This window comes from Staurois parvus, unplaced genomic scaffold (genome assembly GCF_062004578.1).
Source record: "Staurois parvus isolate SC_StPar_1 unplaced genomic scaffold, SC_StPar_1.0 ptg000839l, whole genome shotgun sequence".
Classification (NCBI taxonomy): domain Eukaryota; kingdom Metazoa; phylum Chordata; class Amphibia; order Anura; family Ranidae; genus Staurois; species Staurois parvus.
Genome location: NW_028318635.1, coordinates 3,043,427 through 3,062,261, shown reverse-complemented (window position 1 = coordinate 3,062,261; position 18,835 = coordinate 3,043,427). Strand labels below are relative to the sequence as shown.

The 18,835-nt window shown below is 41.7% G+C and overlaps 1 protein-coding gene across 2 annotated transcripts in view; it reads left to right on the top strand.

Annotated features, from left to right (window-relative positions):
- The first annotated feature begins 9,612 nt into the window (after window positions 1–9,612).
- RCC1L (RCC1 like) overlaps window positions 9,613–18,835 on the top strand; it is a 34,480-nt gene continuing 25,257 nt past the window's right edge. The window contains exons 1-2 of one of the 2 annotated variants that reach the window (XM_089655385.1): window positions 9,613–9,743; window positions 15,159–15,224. The gene's annotated coding sequence lies outside the window, so the exon portion shown is untranslated. The remainder of the gene's footprint in view (window positions 9,744–15,158; window positions 15,225–18,835) is intronic. The other variant, XM_089655386.1, reaches the window with a different exon arrangement.

Here is an 18,835-nt window from a genome sequence, read left to right as displayed (position 1 = left end):
AGGGTGAGAATGGGTTTTTGTATATATTTTGTTAATGCCAGTATTTCTTTTGATTAAAATGTATGTAATATATATATATATACACATATATATATGTGTGTGTGTGTGGTGTGTGATGTTTGGTTTCTGAAGGGTTGGATATGAGGGTAGGGGAGGAGATTTTGTGATGTGGTGAGGGAATGGTGTTGGGTTTATTGATGTGGATTTTGAAATTTGTTTTGTATACTGAATTGGAAGGGGAGGGGCTATGCTTATTTTGTAAAGATGTCTTTGTTAAATTAAAATTGTGTGAATTATTTGTTTTGTAAAAATTTATGGAAAATATGTTTTTATCTGTGAAATTTTAAATAAAAGAATTTAAAAAAATTAATTTACACATAGGATTTTTTTTAGTAAAGACATGTCGCAGAATAAATTTTGGCCTAAGTGTATGATGAAATTTGTTTTATTTTTTTTACTGGATATGTTTTATAGCAAAAAGTCAAAAATATTATTTTCAAAATTGTCAATTTTTTTTGTTTGTGATGCAAAAAATAAAAAACGCACAGGCGATCAAATACCACCGAAAGAAAGCTCCATTTGTGGGGGAAAAAAGGACATAAATTTCATTTGGGTGCAGCGTTGCATGACTGCACAATTGTCAGATAAAGTAACGCAGCACCGTAATGCAAAAAAATGGCCTGGTTATAAAGGGGGGTAAATCCTCTGGAGGGCAAGTGGTTAAAATGTATATTCAGATCAAGTTAACTTTTTAGGAATGGATACATTTTGCATCTTGATTGCTGCTTTTCATTTTAACTACACTACATTTTTGATTATGGGCAATATCCTAATACATGTGGAAATGAATTAGCACCAAAACCTTTATGTGCACTTAAACTGTGGCAGCAGTGTTTGTGACACTTTTGATAGCTCTGGGCCAATATCTGCTAAAAGAAAATGTTACAGAAATCTTACCAGGAAATACTGTACAGCAAGTTAGAAAAGGGAACAAGTGTCACAATATACTATACTTGCACAAGTGGTTTTGTTTGAAATAATACATACTCTACTTCCTAAATTACCTAAAACTAAAAAGTATGTGCTAAACCCTAGTGACTGTTTTGTTGGTATAACAAAAAAATTGGCTTAAGGTAGCCATAGACTTAAGATAACAATTGTCCTGTCCAATCATTTTTGGTGACAATCTCACTATGTGTGGAGTGTGTGCATTTTACATGCTGCTGGACGTGTTAGAAAACTTGTCTCAATTATTATTATCACTTTTTGATAAGCCAGGACTGGTTGCATCCTCTACTCCCTAGGTCTCCCCTATCCAATCGCATAAACATGTAGAAACCAGCAGAACTAGCTTTATACTCTGGGTGGGTCCCAAAGCCAGCACCCGGAGACCCCAGAAGGGTCCCGAGGCCAGCACCCCAGGTGGGTCCCAATGTCAGCACCCTCAGACCCCAGGAGGGTCTCGATGCCAGCACCCTCAGCCCCAAGATGGGTCCCAATGCCTGCACCCTCAGACATCAGGAGGATCCCGATGTTAGCACCCACAGACCCCAGGTGGTTATCGATGCCAACACCCTCAGACCCCATGTAGGTCTCGATGCCAGCATTCTCAGACCCCAGGTGGGTTCCGAAGCCAGCACCCTCAGAACTTAGGTGGGTTTCAATGCCAGTACCCTCAGACCCCAGGTGGGCCCCGATGCCAGCACCCTCAGACCCCAGAAAGGTCCCAATGCCAGCACCCTCAGACCCCAGATGGGTCCCGATGCCAGCATCACAGGTGGGTCCCAATGCCAGAACTCTCAGACCCCAGTTGGGTCCCAATGCCAGCATTTTCTGACTGAAGGTGGGTCTCGATGCCAATACCTTCAGACTCCAGGAGGGCCCCGATGTCAGCACCCTCAAATCCAAGGTGGGTCCTGATGCAAGCACCCACATACCCCAGGTGGGCACCAATGCCAACACCTTTAAACCTCAGGTTGGGCCCGATACCAACACCCTCAGACCACAGTTGTGTTGTGATACCAGCACGCTCAGACCCCCCGTAGGTCCCGATGCCAACACCCTCAGACCCCAGGTGGGTCCCGATGTCAACACTCTCAGACCCCAGGTGGGTCCCGATGTCAACACCCTCAGACCCCAGGTGGGTCCTGATGCCAGCACCCTCAGACCCCAGGTGGGCCCCGATGCCCACACGCTCAAACCACAGGTGGACCCCGATGTCAGCACCCTCAGACCCCAAGTGGACCCTGATGCCAGTACCCTCAGACCCTTGGTGGGTCCCAAACACAGCACCCTAAGAACAAAGCTGAGTACGGATGCCAGCACCCTCAGACCCCAGGAGGGTCCAGATGCCAGCACCCTCAGACCTCAGTGACTTTCACTGTTTCACGGTATTAATTAACCCCTTATAATAGTTATTATCTGCTGTTTTTGTACTATAAAGGGCTAATTTTTGTTTTTTTAAGCCCATCATGACAGGTGATAAAACAAACAAACAAACAAAAAAACAAACAAACATGCTGCTCCTAGTAAATGTCTTATGCTGGCCAATACATATCAATTTTCCAATGAGAACATTCATACATAGTATTTGTACATTCGATGAATTGACAAATGTTCAAAAATTTCACTTGCTTTTAACAAACAATATTAAAATGAATGTAATTTCTGAACGAAAACCACATACACTGGCTGAAAATTTGTTCAAATGAGAAAATCTGTTATACTCCTTCGAATCACTGTGGTTCAAAAGTTTCAATTTGACCCTATTAACTGTTAGAACATTGAACAAACTTTCTTCAATTAAAATGTTGTTCATGTACAGCCAGCATAAGTGCCAGCAGCCGTGGGGAGCTTGTATCAAGCTACCTGCCTATGACAAGAGAGTCTGTCATGCATAATATTATATTACAATCCTGTCTCAAACTCTGCAAAACAGCATTTTAGGTCTTTTAAAATCTTTTTTCTTTAAACAAAAATGTTGATCTCTGGGTCTGATGATTTGTACCAAATTCAGAATCTAATAGTATATACAGTATATCTCTTTGTCGGTTATTCTCAGAGTGGATTAGATAGTTTGTTTCCAGACTATATAGCTGTTTATTTATAGTTACCACTGCATATAAATATTCAAAAATAAATTGTCTTCTGCATTTTTGGTGCAGGTTTGGTGCGGTAAAAAAAGTACTAAAACGCACCTCCCCATTGAAATCAATGGAAAACATGGGAAAAATGCATCAAAATTGCACCCACATTGCGTTTTTGGTGTGGTTTTTTGTGTCACATGTCCTTTGCATTTTTGCTATGGATCAGTGTGAAAGTAGCCTTAGAAGGCTCATGTGTGGCTTTTTTGAATCAGTGAGAAATCGTTTATTGTTTACATTGGACCACAATTTTTTGTACTGTACATTTATTTGTCATTTCTAGTATATCAAAGGGATAGAAGCTGTTTTTTTCTTTACTCGCTATTTTTGATTTACATCATACGAAGTTGTAGGGCAGCCAGGTGTTTACTGTCATTTTTTTTTTACGTTATTCATGTTCAATTGGTATATGAACGTTCCCAGTGAGTGTTGACATTTCTGCATCCCTGAGCACAGTGACAAAGGGTAGAAAGTGCTGAGCCTGCGGCGTGAACCTAATACCAGACTAACATGTCTGTGGATATTGCTGCTGAAACCTCTCTAAGGACAAAGGAGACTGGGAGCCAGCAAGTCCTGGTCCTTCATGGACAAATAGTGAATGATCCTCTGAGTTCTCCAACCACTTATGCCGGCACAAAGTCAAGGACGCAGCCCTGCACAGGAGTACAGGGCACCGCAGTTAGCCTTCCTAACCAAGGAGGCCCAGAGCCCATCATAGCCATCTTTATTCCTGGCTCTGAGGGCACCTTTATCCAAGCTATTCAAATTTGCCTTGCACCTGGCTTCACCAGAGGTAGAAGAAGGCCGATCATCCTCCTTGAATAGACTAAGCAGGGTTCAAGTGTCTCTCGGGTCCAGTCATTCATTAGGGTAGCAGGCCCATAATGGGATAACCCAGATGACTGCCTTTTGAAGTCAGAACATATTTCATATTTTCAAAGCATGACCTTTCATTCTCCCCGATGAAAGGAAGGATGAAGAGGTTGTTTCAAGAGGAGTAGCAGTAGTGGTATGAAGTTTTTCATTAGTAAGCGGCAGCAAAATTATACCCTACCCAGGAGGAAAATGCCACTTCTCTGTTGAAGAAGATAATGGCACTGCCACTTAACATGCATTGCAGTAACACACACCTTACAGCACTGCACTCCACTGCAAAGATGTGCACAATACTAAACTAACTGTTAAATGCCCTATGAAAAGTGACTATATGGGATCACTTTTCAGAGGTTCAGCTATGTTAGCTGCACATGTAAACAAGCCCTAATTCTCATGTTTGACAAGCAGCTCTGTATACCAGTCACTACATGCTGTATAAAATGTTTGCAACACCACAGAGCATTGCAACCACATGTACAGCACCGCTAACTTCATCTGTCTGTTTTTACCAACCCCCATGTGGATGAGGCCTTAGCAACTAGTCACCAGCAACTAGTGCAAATACACTTGAAGCTTCAAAATACTGTTAATGGCTGGCATTATTCCCTGATAGAAACCCACCAGCCTGACACAGGCCTTAGACTATAATGGTGGGTCTGGCCTTCTCTGCACAGCCCTGTTTCCTCAGGATTCACACTTCTCTCCTGCTCCCTCCAGCACAAGCAGATGTTCTGATATTCTTCTTCCCAGTCATTCAAAGGAATCTTCCTGTGCACCCACTGCACAGCACAGCAGCCATGGCATTGCATTCCGTGGCAGCAAGGAGGGCTATCCTTGGTCAACATTCCTGTCCTCAGGCAGGGTGGTTGGAAGTGCCTAAATGATGAGTTTTTTTTTCTCTGACCAGTAGTTGAATGGAACTATTCCGAGAGACTTGGCCCTGGATGTCCTCAGTTGCTGTGCAGATGAATGGTGCTCACAGCTGCATCCTGATTGCTGTATAACATTAAGTTTCATAAAGTGGCATACATCTTTGGAATGTCGTATACTCTTTATTAGTCGCAACTAATAGTTACACGTATATCCCTATGCTAGCACTATTCCAAGAGCTGTCAATGGTTAGTCTGGCCCAGGGGTTGCCCAGTTGCTATAGTTTCCTCACACAGATCTGAATTTGGGGCTCAGCCTAGTTCTGTAAGGGCTCACATTTCATACATTTCAGCTTTCATCAGGGAATGAGAGTGTGAGCTGCAAGGGGAGTGTTTCAGGAGTTTGGTCCTGAGACTTTGCCCTGAGGAGGAATAATGTTCCCCAGTGGGATTTTATTTTGGTACTGAATTTCCTTGCCATGCTCTGTTTGCACCAACAGAAAGCAGTCCTCAGTGGGACATCACTCAAGAAGCAGTGTCCCTCAATAACATCAAGTGATAACTTCAGGGGGCAGAGTTTTGGATCTGCAAGCATTTCAGGCTTTTAGGTTACAGAGTCCTACATCTTATTTCTTCTGAACAAGTTGGGGCCAATACCCCTCGAGCACTTTTGTTCCCAGGTGGCTTCAGCTTTCATCTTAAAAATTGGTGATTCCATCCTTTCTGGCACAGATGGTACCTAACCTACACAAGCTGGATGTACCAGGTGTCAAAGATGCCTACCTTTAAGCTGCTTTCTAGTTTAAATTCTCCGGGAGGCAGTTCGTGTTTCCATCAGGCACATTCGGAGGAGAAAGCTGCAGTAAACGTTGTCATCTTGGAATGTCAAGATCATCCTGAAACCATAGTGCGACCAGGCAAGAGGTTCCAGAAGTGGTAGAGGCTCATTCAGCCAGGTCCATCTCTACATTTGGTGCAGCGCATGCAAAGTGTCTATGCAGACTTTTGCAAAACAGCAGGCTAGTTGCCATAGTGTGCCTGCCCCAGGCGCTACAGGGAAGATCCAGGTGCTTGTCCGTCAAGTAGTCTAGGCTTCCATGTCCATTGTAATGCAGTTTGATTATACAGTTTAGCCCTCCCTGTTTAGCTTGTTATTTGTCACATGTATGCTGCCATGTTGGCATCAGGAAAGCGGAAAATTGTATAAAATACTTGCCGTAATGTTCCTTTCCTGACACGCAATCCATGGCAGCATACGAACCCTCCCTTGTTTGATCTTGTTCTTTGTACGGAGAATGCGGGAGGTTGCTCTATGTCAGAGTTTTATAGATTTACACAGGTCCTGTGGGTGGATATAGGGGCAGAACTATACCACATGCACCAGGGATGTTGAATTCCTATTGCCCGACGCCTGGGACATGTAGTTCTGGCTGCTGGGCAGGTATTTTTCTTAAACCTTTAGCTCTGCTGCGGACAAGCAGCAGGGTTCACCTGTAAGGTGGAAGCATTCGGGTGGTAACACTGCTGCCAGTTGCTTCCTCACAGTGCCAGCCTCTCCGCGCCCCCCCATGTGAACCTCCCACCGCCCACTATCTCCCAGACTCCGCTTGCCCATCTGCGAGCCCGGGACCGGCTAACGTCCGTCAGCTAGAGTGGAGGGAGGAGAGCGGACACGTCCACTCCCCTCCCCTTCTTGTCATGACCCAGAAGTCACGTTATGATGTCACTTCCAGGTCCCCGTTGAGAGAAAGAATGTAATGCAGTGCGATGTTCACTGCATTACATTCAGTGTAGTACAGGGGAGACATCCAGGGTCTTTTAGACCTTGGATGTCTCAATAAAGAAAACCTGTCACCAAAAAATCACCACATAGGGGCATTGTCTCCTAAGTGATGAAAAAAAATTAAGTAAAAAAATAAATAGTAATTTCATTATAATTGTAAAAAATTAAAGTTACACCCAAGCACATAACCTCACCCCCTGCCCCAAAAAATGAGCCCCTCCCCACCCCCCACATATACGCATGTACAAACCTAAAAGCACGTTCTGGGGTGCCTACGCATGAAAACATCGATTGCGGTACACATGTTACATATCACCACGCACGCTAGGATGAGAGCAATACTTCTAGCACTAGACCTCCTAAGTACACTATACTGAAGACCTATAAGGGGCTTTAAAAGTGTCACCTACAGAAAATATAGGGTACCGAAGTTCATTGCCATTTCACAAGCACATGCAAATTTAAGGTTTGACATGTTGGATATCTATTTACTCATTGCAACCTCATCTTTTATATTTTACAAAAAAATAGGGCAATTTTTTTTTTGTGTACCAATAAATAAATAATTTGCGCTAGTAAATGTGTATAAATATATAAATATATATAAAGAAATCATCAAATCATAAGTCCAGAAAAAAATATATATATATGCCAATACCACAAAAAAATATAAAAAAACTTTTAAGTGCAAAAAACTTTTGTGCAAAAAAAATGTCTAAATATGAAAAATTTCACCAAAAAACCTTGATAATATAATGGCAGATCATCCATAAATATATCTTCAGAAAAATTTTTTTTTGTGCCCTTAAATTAACTAATTTGTATTTTTACTGAAATTTTGCGGTAATATCACATGACATAAAAAATTGGAACTACCACTATTTTATTCTCTAGGGTCTCTGATTTCACTCCCCTTTCCTGATGAGCACCCAATAGGTGCTCATCACACTGCAAGGTCTCTCCCCTCCCTGCTAGTCCCCGGGTGCGGTGCTGGAGAGAGGCAGGGAGAAGAGGGGAGGAGAAGTGAAACAGCGCAATGTTAAAAATGTTACACATTTAAGTTGCCATAAAACCCCTTTTGATTTTAGAACAATCCTAAAATCATCTCTGATTTAAATACGGTTTTGGTTCAAATTTATTTTTTATCTGGACAAGTAGATTGTCATGAGGGACAAGTAGATTGGGGCACCGATTTAGTCCCTGGACAAGTGTTTTTTTCAAAAATTTCCACACCCCTGTGTACGCTGCCATGGATTGGCGTCAAGAAAGGAAAATTACAGCATTTGATACACTTTTCCATTTTTGTTGAAACAAACAAAAAATGACTGCAAACTGAAGCTCCACTCAACAGAAAACATGTGACTTCCACTTCCTCGAGTTGTGAGTCGAGTGGAGGTCATATGTTTCATGTCGAGTGGAACTTCAGCCTGCAGGCATTGGTTGGTTGTTACATTAAAGTTCATTAACCACTTCCCATCCGGCTCATGTACATAAACGGCCGGATGGGAGCAGTGCAGGGGAGGGTTGCCGTTTATAAACGGTGCCTGCATTCACAGTCTGTGCGCACTACCTGGGAGCATGCGACACTGATCGCTGTACGGGACCTCTGTGTTAGGTCCAGATCATGTGATCACTGATTGGCCAATCAGTGATCACATGAATAGTAGTAAGTAAGGTGTCACTTCTGACCTCATTGCTTACTACGTGTGAAATCTGTGAATGATCACAGAGATCACATGGTACAGGGCTATTCACAACAGCCTTGTACCATGTGACAAGCTGTGACCAATCACAGCTCTCACAGTATTTCTCAATGGCTGCAAGAATGCAGCCAGAGAGAAGGAGAAATGATTGCTTTTACAGCCTTTATGGGTGTAAAAGCAATCAGTGTAAAAAAAAAAAAAATCTTCATCACCCCCCACAAGTAGTACAGTGTCACTGTACTGCTAGGGTGACCTAAAAACATAAATAATAGTAAAAAAAATAAAAATTTAAAAACATTTTTTGAAAAGTTATAATTTTTGGTTATAAACTAATTTGGGTAATTGTTTTTTACTAAAAAGATAACTGAATAAATTTTGGCCAATATTTAGAAAGATTATTTATTTGCAGTTTATTTTATTTATAAGAAAAACACTTTTTTTTTACTGCCCCCCAATAATAATAACAATGATATAGAAAAAAAATAAAAATCCCACTGGTGAATAAATACCACCAAAATAAAGTTTTATCTGTCTCAAAAAAATGCTAAAACATTCATATGGGTACAGTGTTGCATGACCACGCAATTGTCATTCAAAGTGTGATAGCGCTGAAAGCTGAAAATTGGCCTGGGCAGGAATGGGGTAAAAGTGTCCGGACTTGAAGTGGTTAAAAAAACAATGGTGGAGTGGAGGTCAGATGTTTCCTGTGGAAAAAGAAGCTTTAGTCTGCAGCCAGACCCCCTTGCCATAGGGACAGATAAGGTTTTTTTTTTTTTTAATGTGTACATTTGAAGTTCCAAATGTGTTTTCTACTGCACAAAGACAGTATTTATGTTTATTCTATAGTATTTCAAATGAAGAAAATTGAAAGTGAGGCTAGGAACATACTGCAGATTTAAAATAAGGTTTGGAACGCAAAATCATGGTCTGAGAGTGAGACTTGGAACGCATAAAGAATGACAACAATATTTGCTGGATTGCATATTAATCTGAGAGTGAGGCTTGGGTGACTCATAAATGAGAATGAGGCTTGGGACACAGGAGAATGAGGCTTGAAACACAGGAGAATGAGAACGAGGCTTGGAACACAGAAGAATGAGGCTTGGAACACAGAAGAATGAGAATGAGGCTTGGAACACAGAAGAATGAGGCTTGGAACACAGGAGAATGAGAAGGAGGCTTGGAACGCAGGAAAATGAGAAGGAGGCTTGGAACGCAAGAGAATGAGAAGGAGGCTTGGAACACAGAAGAATGAGGCTTGGAACGCAGGAGAATGAGAATGAGGCTTGGAACGCCAGCATAAGGAAGGAAAGAGATATACGATCATAGGAAGAATAGTGAGGGGGAAGATGTGGACACCATAGAGAAGGTACTGGAAAGGCTGATTTGTAGCAGGGATATCTAAGCACTCGCACTAGACTGAGCTTGTTGTTTGGTGGGTAGGAGCTGTTATATACTATTGACTTTGCCATGTGAGTATCATGGAGGCTGCCATTGCTGAATACTCTTAGTAAGAATGCTGGTTCCCTTGGCTGTCAGTTCAAGCTTCAGTGTCTTCTGAGTTGCTGATCCAGAACACATAGGCTGCTTTCACACTGATCTATTTTTCTTCTGATTTTGCATTAAAAAAAGGGGGGTAGGGAAGAAAAATTTGTGACCATGTATTCCTATGGGGTGCATTTTTTAAAATCCTGTTTGGTGCAGTAAAAAAAAAAAAAATAGCAAACATGCTCCTCCCTATTGAATCAATTAAAAATGTGTCAAATGCATGAAAAAATGCCCCTGCGTTGCGTTTTTGGTGTTTTTTTGAGGCACATCCTCCAAAAAATGCACCACATGTGCCTTTTTTGCTGCAGATCAGTGTGAAAGAAGCCTTATAGAGATAAAGAATTATTTTGACATTTTAAGTGTAATTCTAGTTAAATCCTAACTGTACACCCCAATTCTAAGCCTAATCTAACTACCTTGTAAAGGAAAGATATCTACTTACCTAGGCATTGGGCACTCCAGTATGTTCACATGACAGATTCCAGTGCTGGCTTCACTGGAGCACAGGGGCAGCTGACAACAGATGCCCCATAGTAAGTCTATGGGTGAGTTCACTTCATAGGCTCTGAAGCCATTGTCTGCAATCTCTCCCCTTCACTGAAGCCGGACGCTGGGGAGATCATATGGCCGGACCGGCGCAACACCACTTCAGAATAGGTAAGTATAGACTTCTTTCCTTTTACAGGGTAGTTAGAATGGGGGTGGGAGCAGGTTTAAGTATGGTTAGGATTTAACTGAACTTCTTCTTTATGACAACATTGTTGTTTTGGGTTTGTGACTAAATGTATTTAAAGGCTTAGTCCACCTTTTTTACCATGTTCCATCCCTATTTAGGGTGTAACATGAAACATGGTCACATTCCAGAGCCTCCCACCCATAACCCCCCCACCTAAATTGTGGGGATTTGTCTCCTTGAATTATTTAATCAAATTTAGTGGCTTCACCTGCATAGCATTGTGCCGGTTCACATATATGCGTTTTGAACCACATCCAATTCGCATGATGTGAAATAACATTGCTTCCTATGGTGCCTGTTCACATATGTCTGGTGCACTGTCGGTGCAGATTGAAAGAGTCACCCAGGATTTCTGAGCAGTGCGGTCCGGTTCACATTACAGGCTACTGAATTGTATGGGAACAGTTTCTAAAGTGCACACGTGTGAACAGGATAAAATCCTGACCTGAACCTGATGTAAACCTGACATGAACCGCTGAACAACTACTGTATCAATTAGCTGTGAACCCTGAGCTTCAATCCGCACCGAACATGTGTGAATCAGCTCTAAAAGTCTGCAACCATAGCAGAAGGATATCTAGTTCTAAATGGAACACAACTGTGGTGATGTCACCGCACTCAAAGTCTACTCATTACATTCTCCAGCCCAAAAACCGAAGGTTGATACTGAAGTATGAACCTGCAGCTGGAGGAATAGTCTTCATGTGCACTTATGATAATTGATCATGGTTGAAATGACCTAAAGGCTCCAGTGCAGAAATTAAATTCATATTAACCACTTTCCCGCTGCCCTATAGCAGAAGTACTGCTACAGGGTGGCAGGGCTGCGCAAAGTGACGTAAATATACATGATTTGCATTTCCAGGTAGGGGGTGCGTGCGAGCTGACCTACTTGTGTCGCTATTAGCTGCTGGACATGTCAATTGCCGGGTCCTGGCCGGTGATTCTCAGTCGGGACTCTTCGGCAGAGCTGACAGGGGAGAGACCTCTGTGTAAGCAACACAGATCTCTCTCCTGTCAGCATGCCTCCATAGTGAAACACAACACAGCATGTAATGTAAAACACACACAGCACACAGTTAACCCTTTGATCGCCCCAGATGTTAACCCCTTCCTGCCCAGTGCCATTAGAACAGTGTCAGTGTTTTTTATTAGCACTGATCATTGTATTAGTGTCACTGGGGATGTCAATGGCAGTTAGTTCCCACCCAGTGTCAGAATGCCCGCCGTAGTCCTGCTATATAGTTACATAGTTAGTCTGGCTGAAAAAAGACAAAAGTCCATCCAGTTCAATCATTAAAAAAAAAAGTTATACTCCTACACCCACAGTTGATTTGGAGGAAGGCTAAAAAAAGCCAGCAAAGCATGATGCAATTTGATCCTGCAGGCAGGCAATCAGATATTCCCTGGATAAACGTTACCTATAAATGTTAGTATCCAGTTATATTCTGTGTATCCAAGAAAGAATCCAGGCCTTTTTTTAAAGCAATCCACTGAGCTGGCCAGAACCAACTCTTGAGGTAGTCTATTGCACATTTTCACAGCTCTCACTGTGAAGAAACCTTTCCATATTTGGAGATTAAATTTCTTTTCCTCCAGACGTAAAGAGTGCCCCCTTGTCCTCTGTGTTGACCTCAGGGTGAATAACTCTACACCGAGTTCACTATATGAACCACTGATGTATTTATACATGTTGATCATATCCTCCCCTTAATCTCCTCTTCTCAAGAGAGAATTAATTCAGTTCCTCTAATCTTTCCTCATAGCTGAGCTCCTCCATGCATCTTATCAGTTTGGTTGCCCTTCTCTGTACTTTCTCCAGTTCCTCAATGATCTTTTTGTGAATTGGTGCCCAGAACTGAACTGCATATTCCAGATGAGGTCTTACTAATGATTTGTACCGGGGTAATATGATATCTCTCTCTCTGGAGTCTATACCTCTTTTAATACAAGAGAGGATTTTGATTGCTTTAGAAACTGCAGCTTGGCATTGCATGCCATTATTAACCCATTGGCTCCCAGCACAAAGACCAGGGTTTCACTGAGAGCCCCGGGTCCTGTTCTAACGATCAGGACCCGAGACTCCTGAATCTGGGTCACATGATCACTGTGATAGCCTCTGATTGACTATCACAGTGATCAGTCACTGTACAGCCTGGCTCCCTTGTTTTTTTTTCTGTCTGTGAATGGAGGAAAGGTACATTATATCTCTCTAACTCCTGGCATAGAGGGGAAAAAATGTATGTTTAAAATAAATAAATATTAAAAATATAAAAAAATAAGAAAATACTTAGATCAAGGTTTGATCTAGTTCAGTGCCAGGGTAAGTGTTTGGGTCAAGGTCAGGGTCAAGGGTCAAAGGTCAGGGTTTTAATTATTATTGGTATTAGTGTCAGTGTGTTTTAGGTAAACAAAATACGCACTATTGTTTCTGGGCTGTACTACGGGTACAAACAACAAATAACATACACATATATGGTATCGCTGCGATCGTCAAGACCTGGAAAATTTATTTTGGGTTGTTCTTTGGTGGTAGGTTATGGTAATAACAAGAAACACGCAGCTAAATTAAAAAATATATATATATTTTTTACTATTTTTGTCCAGTCTTCTTGGTCCATCAGGAGATATCCATTACCATTTACCACCAAATGAAAGTCCAATTTGTCCTGAAAAAAACGCGGTATAATTCACCTGGATGTACAGAGTAGTTGTAATGATATGTACAATTTTACTAACATGTCAACGTTGCAAAATTGTGCTTAGGTGTTAAGACTTTGTTTTACCCTTAGGCATGAAGGGGTTAAACTTGTATGTATGATGCATGTATATTCTTAGCCCCCAAGTGCATAACCTTACATTTATCCACATTAAACCTCATTTGCCCCATAGTTGCCCAATTAAACAGTACATTGAGGTCGGCTTGTAAATTGGAGACATGCTGTAAGCACGTTACTCCACTGCACAGCTTGGTGTCATCTGCAAAGACTGAAATGGTATTTATAATTCCAGACCCTATATTGTTTATACATATTTTAAAAAGTAAGGGTCCCAACACTGAACCTTGGGGTACACCACTGACAACCCTAGATCATTCAGAGTATGATTATCATTAACCACTACTCTCTGAATATGATCTTTTAGCCAGTTTTCTATCCATTTACATACAGATTTTTCCAAGCCTGTAGACTTTACCTTACACGATAGCCATGTGTGGGGAACTGTGTCAAACGCTTTTGCAAAATCCAAGTATACCACGTCCATCGCCACCCCTCTGTCCAAGGTTTTGCTCACCCCCTCATAAAAAGAAATCAGATTTGTTTGACCCATACTCTGGAACTCCCTACCCCAATCCATCAGACTATCACCTACTCCTCTCCATTAGGCGCACCCTGAAAACCCACCACTTCAGGGAAGCCTTCCCCACCCCCTGCTAATTGCCGACCTCCTCCACTCTTCCTACCACTCCATCCCCCACAGCTATTTCCTCCTGTACCACTATCCCCTCTCTCCTAGATTGTAAGCTCCAAGGAGCAGGGCCCTCTAACCCCTCATGTATTGCATTGTATTGTTATTGTACTGTCGCATGTTCTGTCTCCCATTGTAAAGTACAGTGCTGAGCGAACTGTTGGCGCTTTATAAATACTGTATAATAATAATTTGACAACTTCTGTCTCATGAATCCATGCTGCAAGTCGCTGATTGCTGCCATTACTAGTATAAAAAAATGTGAATTCCACCAGTCTATATACTCCCATTTGTAGGTGTTATAACTTTCATGTAAAACAATTATATACTAATTGCAATTTTTTTTTCTCTTTAGCAAAGACATGAGACATGTAGCAGAATACATTTTGGCCTAAATTTATGAAAAAAAATTATTTTTTTATTTTTTTTTACTGGGTATATTTTATAGCAAAAAGTCAAAAATATATATTTTTTTCAAAATTGTCAGTCTTTTTTTGTTTATAGTGCAAACAATAAAAACCGCAGAGGTGGTCAAATACCACTGAAAGAAAGCTCTATTTGTGTGAAAATATGGCATAAATTTCATTTATGTACAGCATTGCATGACCGCAATTGTCAGTTAAAGTAACAGCACCGTATCTTAAAAAATGCCCTGGTCAGGAACGGGGGGTGGGGTAAATCCTTTGGTGGTTAATTGGGTACATTTATGACATTTTTGCAAAAGGTGGACTGTGCCTTTTTAAATCAGATACATCAAGGCAAAATCATTTTCTTCAGGAGGCTGGCAATAGCGGCTTCTGTACTTTACTTGTGACTGCCACTTGCTGATATCTGTAATTGTGGAGTTTGTATTTGATGGTAAATCGGCATGCAGTCATTGCATTCAGTTGTAGACGTCTCCAGTAAGCATAGATGCACTATTCAGTTGCACATCTCAGCCCTGGCTCTAATTACAGATGTTACAATGAACATTAATAGTTACACTACATACAGATAGAGCAGCACCTTGTTCTCAAACCTCTCCCTTTACAGATCTTACAGACAATGCTTTATGAAGTACAGGAACCCTTAGCAACATCACACTTCAGTTTTTAAAAGGTAAGTGCTTTTGTATCAGAAATTTCCTCCTCCTGTCACTATTCTGTTTTGGCAGTATCAATACTATGGCAGTATTAATTAGCCACAGAACATTTGCTGCAGGTCCATGGTTACCCAGATTGGTTAAAAAAAAGGTTAAAAAAATAAGTCAGGACATTTTTTTTGTTAGAGTTAGGAAAAATTACAATTCTTATCAGTCTTGTATTCCTCTGACAGAAATAATTCATGTCTGTGTTTCCCTCACTTTCTGTGATTTGGGTGCTGTTGTCCCTGGTGCAGGAAAGCATGGGCAGCATTAAAAGCATAGTCAGAAGTTCTAACCCTTTCTTAGGCCTCATTCACATGTTATTTTAGTGCCAGATGCAGCAAGAATCCAGTGTATTTGTGTGGCTGGATCCACATGTGGATATGGATATTTGTGTCCTTTTATCCTTTACAAAGCAATGGCAGCTGACAGTGGCTACAGCTGTTTGGCAGTGTTCAGATGTGATCTCACATGGAGTGTTTGTGAACAGATGATCGACTCTAGATGCAAGCTTTACATCTAAACATATGAATCAAAATAGACAGGTGCAGCGCTGAGTAATGATAAACACTTATAATATACACACTTTCATGTTATATCAACAGGTGCAAACAGATGATGTCACCGAATGGTGATTCTCAGTGTCTAAATAGTTCGATAGGATATAATAAAATTGTGTGGACCCTGAAGGGCACACAATGCCAGGTGCGTGGATATCCTGATCCGGCAGTGACAGATGGTGTGCTTCAAATGAAGGAAATACGCACTCACCAGAAGTGCGTTTACAATACACAATATGAAATCCTGCGTCTCCAGACAGTTAGTGGATCATCTGTTCCCAGGTCAGGTCACACATTAGATAATCATCTGGTCACATCAGCACAGAGGTACCACGGTCCTTTGGTGCGTATCACCATCGTGGGTCATCTCTTTTAGAATGGGCACTGCGAATGGAGGCACTCACACGGAGAGCCCAATAAGAGACCACATAGTGTGATACTGTATAAAGTACCTTTTATTCCAGTAAGATGAGTATTACAAGGTAATAAAATAAATATACTGACCATATGTTCAGAGTGGCCATATCTAAACACCCACAAACAGCTGTGCCTGCTGTCAGCCTGTCATTGCTCTGTACATGCTGACCAACTGCAAGTGTCCGCCTCAGGGGCGGACTGACAACTCATGGGGCTCCCGGGCAATAGGGGATCATGGGGCCCCTGTGTCCTTGCCCAAACTCAAAAAAGCCTATGATAAAGGTACCAGGGGCATCTCATGGGGCCCCCTACTGACTTCGGGCCTTCAGGCAGTGCCCGAGTTTCCAAATGGTCAGTCTGCCCCTGGTCCGCCTCCACCTGTGGATCCAAATGAATGACTACCGTGCTCTGTCATAGTATAAAATATGAAGTGTGAAACTGCTTAACACAGTAACACCATAAAAAAAGTGGTTGGGAAAATTAATTACCATAAACATTCAGTCCACTAACTCACCTCTTTTGGTGCGGATCACAGTACATGCAATGAAAAATATATGGGGACGAGTCCCTAGAAAAATAAATTACTATGAGTGACCCAGGTAGTTTGACTTGAAGAAGAACTTTTATTGAAACCACATATAAATTAACCAACATGGAAATCCACATTGCAAAAAATAGATCTCCACCCGTCACCATTGAAAACATGATAGTTTATCAATGAAAAGTTAGGGAGTCCGGATTCATTCTGATTAATACAAGATGTCAACCGCCAAATAATGCTGTGTCCAATACACCTAATACCTCCGCTTCAAATCGAGCATTCATTTTAAATGGAGCCAAAAAAATGGTGGATTAAAGAGGTTAGGTCAGGACACAGTATTGGGGGTGGCACACCGATTGCATACAAAAATAGGGCTAGAAATAGATATGACCATGCAGGAAGATCAAACTTCACTAGAGGAATATAGATCTCTTCCCCGGTATCAGACTGACATTTTTCATTTTGAACCAATATGCAGTCGGGACAGAACGCTTGGATAGACCCATCTGTGATGGCAAAACTGAACAGGAGAAAAGTAGTAAATAAATGTTTGCTAATTGCACAAATCAATGTGGCAAGGGCAAAATTGCAGCTGGTCAGTTCATAAATTGATGATTCATAACTGTATTCACAGACTTTCAGAAAACATGCCCTCCGGCTTGATAAAATATCAGCTCGCTAAGAGGCTTCAGAGGGGTATCCTTCCTTTCAACCAAGATGCACAGCCCCAGTTTCAACAATCCCAGCTTGAGTGGCTGTGGATACCAGGACATGAAAGGAATGAGAGATCAGTGTTCATAGGGTCAGACCAACTGCGGGCCAGGTGACAAAAAGGTTGAAACAACTAAGTCCTTATAGCCGTATCCTAATAGGTAAGCCAAGCTGTCAAGATGTACTTGTAGGGTTCCCACTCACGTGCAGGATAGTCTAACTATCACCATGTCTTGCACTGCAAGGTAGTTCACAGACCCGTAATAGACTTGGTGTCCACTCTTCCATTCAGTCCATCACCGCTCCTTCCGGAGCTGGAAAGAGACCACACATGCGCATCGGAAAGTTTGCTGATCCTCCACTAATTCTCAGCTCAATACAGACTCTGTCAAGGATATGCAAGGCCAGACATCAGGTCACTGTCCCGGAGCATCCAAAGACGAGAGCTACCGTCGACATGTTTCGCCTGCTTAGTTTGAACACGGGATTCCTCAAGACTCTTGAAGGAAGGAAGGAAGGATATCCCTCTGAACCCTCTTAGTGAGCTTATATTTTATCAAGCCAGAGGGCATGTTTTCTGAATGTCTGTGAATACAGCTATGAATCATCAAGTTTATGAACTAACCAGCTACGATTTTGCCCTTGCCACATTCATTTGTGCTATTAGCAAACATTTATTTACTACTTGTCTCCTGCTCCGTTTTACCAGCACAGACGGGTCTATGCAAGCTTTGCCTCCCAAGTGCATATTGGTTCAAAATTTATAATGTCAGTTTGATACCGGGGAAGAGATCTATATTCCTCTGGTGATGTTTGATCTTCCTGCATGGTCATATCTATTTCTAGCCCTATTTTTGTATGCAATTGGTGTGCCATCCCCAATACTGTGTCCTGACCTAACCTCTTTTATCCGCCATTTTTTTTGGTTCCATTTAAAATGCATGCTCGATTTGAAGCAGAGGTATCGGGTGTATGGGACACAGCATTATTTGGCAGTTGACATCTTGTATTAATCACATTGAGTCTGGACTCCCTGACTTTTAATTGACAACGTTGTTGTGTTTTTAATGGCTGGGCATGAGTGACATGAGTGAAAGTGAGCATGCGCTTTCTATCAATAGCGGAGATATTTCCTTTCAGAGTGTTACATAGTTCTTGCTTCGCATAGAAAACCATTTACTAAATTGGCACTAAAGTAAACTGACTTTGGAATATGGTGGGGGGAGAGGATTTGTTTAGTGAAGCCTTTGCAGTGACTAGCAGATCGTTTATCTCTCCTATTTCTATCCATGGAAGTCTGCAGTTCTAAAGGAATCCTCTATAGCTATTTTTCATAACTAGATCCTGATTTTTCACC